Raw genomic sequence first — 3,211 nt, forward strand, 5'->3', positions numbered from 1 at the left:
TTCTGTTCTGTTTACTCCACCCACCTATGTTCTAAGCTATGAGCCCAAGCAGTTTGTTTATTACTTAACCAATGAAATCAACAGATTGACATATGACACTCCCACATCAAGAAATGGATTTCTTTGTGACATTTTCATATCTACATATAAAAGTAAATTTATAGGTGTGTATTGTGCTTTGTTCTTGTTCTCCCTCTCTCCTCCCCTCTATTCCCCTTCCCCCTCCCGAAAGAACATCCCACCTGCTCTCTTGTTGCACGCATTCTATTTCTCTTTTGCTTTGTCTAAACTGGTCTAGAACTCACAACCTCGCTGCCTTGGCATCTCTAGTGTTGGGATTACAAGCACGCCACCAAGTCCCCCCTGGGTCTCTGTCATTCTATTTTTTTTTTTAAAGATTTATCTATTTATTATATATACAACATTCCTTCCATGTATGTTTACATGCCAGAAGAGGGCACCAGATCTCATTATAGATGGCTGTGAACCAGCATGCGGTTGCTGGGAATTGAACTCAGGACCTCTGGAAGAGCAGTCAGTGCTCTTAACCTCTGAGCCACCTCTCCAGCCCGACTCTGTCATTCTAAAGCTGAATCATAGGCTAACAGTTTGAATTCAGCTTGACTTTTAGGCAGGCACTAGGCAAAGTCCAGTCCATAAGGACAAATATTCAGCCATTGCACAAAACATTAGCAATTACATATTACAAAATTATGTATTTTAGCATTACATATTTCTCTTGGGTCTCTGTTGCTGTGAAGAGATTATCAAGACCACAGCAACTCTTATAGAAGAAAACATTTAATTGCGGTGGAAGCTTACAGGTTCAGAGGTTTAGTCCATTATCCTCATCAGCATCGTGGCGGGGAGCATGGCGGCATGCCGGCAGACATGGTGCTGAAGAAAGAACTAAGAGTCTCACATCTTGAGAGCAACAGGAAGTTAACTGTGACACTGGGGGTAGCTTGAGCATAGAAAAGTCCACCCCCGCAATAGCACACTTCCACCAACAAAGCCACACCTCCTAATAGTGCCATGCTTATGTGGGCCAATTACATTGCAACTACCACAATATTACATATTATAAAAATCCTTGGGATTTCATGGCCCTCTTTATGTTGCCAACAACTGGACGAGATTTATGTCTTATTCCCACACATGAAGAAACCAAAGTATGAAGAGATGATCCAAGTCAAGCAGCCCACAGAGTATCTCAAATAGCATACTCTTCTCTCAATCACAGAACTAGTGTCTCCGTGTTGTATTCTTTATTTAAAGGGGATTCTGTCTTTAGATATGATTAGGAAATGCTGCATGTTGGACTTGCTTCTAGACAGTGAATGTTTGAATTAAGGCTTTAGACTATCCTGTCAGGATCCAGAGTCTCACTTGGGGGCTGCTGTATAATGTCCACCAGCACGATGAGAATCTGAGGGGTACTACAGAGAAAAATTAAGCACACATTAAAATTTTTAACTTTAGGCTGGATATGGTGGTGCCCACCTTTGATTCCAGGAAGCAAAAGCCAGCAGATCTCTGTAAGTTCTGGGCCAACCTGGTCAGCACAGCCAGGCATACACAGAGAGACATTGTCTCAAAATTAATTATAATAATAATTTTACTTTACTCAACCTGAGTAAATTTGGCAGACTGATATAGTCAATCATTATTTTCAAGAAACAGGCATTAAGATCTTAGTTTTTTTTTCAAATATTTAATTGTTTATTATGTATACAGTGTTCTGCTTGCATATTTGCCTGCACACCAGAAGAGGGCACCAGACCTCATTACAGATGGTTGTGAGTCACCATGTGGTTGCTGGGAATTGAACTCAGGACCTTTGGAAGAGCAGGCAGTGCTCTTAACAACTGAGCCATCTATTGCTCCAGCCCCATTTTAGACAACTTTTTACTGTCTTATTTTTGCAGTGCCAAAAATCAAACCCAGGGCCTTATATGTGCCAAACAAATTCTCTGCCACTGAACTACATCCCCAGCCCCCAAAATCTTGAGAAATTTCTAATGGAGGATTTGAATAAGCCTCATAGCATTCCACCAGCTAACATATAAATTAGCTGTCAGTGTCTACCTCGCTCTCACTGAATACCACGTCTGTAGGTTGGGTGTCATAGGAAAATCTCACAGACATAATATGTATATTCTGTAACACCTTTGTCTCACCAAATGGAATGAACTCTCCCCATAACATCCACACAATATTCATCAATGGGCTCAATCATATAGATTACTTCTATGCTTTGGGAGATGTTCCACAAAGGCTGAATTAGGAATGAGGTCCTTGGTCTCACCTGTAATAAAGTAGATGTGCCTCTGGTTTTCCTTCATTCTGGTGCTATCGTCCTTGAGAGAAACCATCTCATCCCCAGGAGCAGATGTGTTGTATCGCAGCAGCTCTGAAAGCTTCTTCCGATTTTGAAAGTCTTCATGAATCCAAGCTTTATATTTTTTGAGAACTGCTCATAAAAACTTTTTGTAGTTCTCTTTATCTTCTGCCAGCTCAGTGAATAGTTCTAAGCCTTTCTTGACCAAGTTCTTTTTTCTGATAACTTTCAAAATTCTGCTTTACTGCAACATTTCACGGGACCTATTTAGAGGAAGATGCTCAGACTCTGCCACTCCTCTAACGAAATTCAGACACTCAGGGATTAACTCCTCACGGTTATCCATGATGAAAACTCTGCGTACATACAGCATGATGTTGTTGGTTTTTTCTTTCTTTTTTCGAACAGGTCAAAAGGAGAATGTCTTGGGACAAGACAGAGGGCCCAGAATTCTAATTATTCTTCAACAGAAAAATGCTCTACTGCCAAATGTTCTTCCCAATACTTGGTTAAGCTCTTGTAATCCTGAAGCCAGAAATCCTTATGACATTACTAATGAAAATCTGGAGAATTCCATATTGTTTCTTAAAAGCAGAGGTGGCAGCCTGAGACAAAAAGTACATACAATGAACTGAATGTTTGTATAATCAGAGATTCACATGTTGAAATTCTAACCCCCAAGATGGTTATATTAGGGTTGTGGTCTTTGGTAGAAGATTAACTCAAAAGAACCCACATGAATAAGATTAGTACCCTTAAGAAGACAGAGACAGAGACCCACATTGGAGCACCGGACAAAAATCTCAAGGTCCAAATCAGGAGCAGAAGGAGGGGGAGCACGAGCAAGGAACTCAGGACCGCGAGGGGTAC

General features: G+C 40.9%; 1 protein-coding gene across 1 annotated transcript in view; it reads right to left on the minus strand.

Moving 5' to 3' along the window:
- Nmi (N-myc and STAT interactor) overlaps positions 1–3,211 on the minus strand; it is a 28,228-nt gene that overhangs the window by 23,672 nt on the left and 1,345 nt on the right. The gene's annotated exons all lie outside the window — the stretch shown is intronic.

The sequence above is a fragment of the Microtus ochrogaster genome, chromosome 4 (genome assembly GCF_000317375.1).
Source record: "Microtus ochrogaster isolate Prairie Vole_2 chromosome 4, MicOch1.0, whole genome shotgun sequence".
Taxonomy (NCBI): domain Eukaryota; kingdom Metazoa; phylum Chordata; class Mammalia; order Rodentia; family Cricetidae; genus Microtus; species Microtus ochrogaster.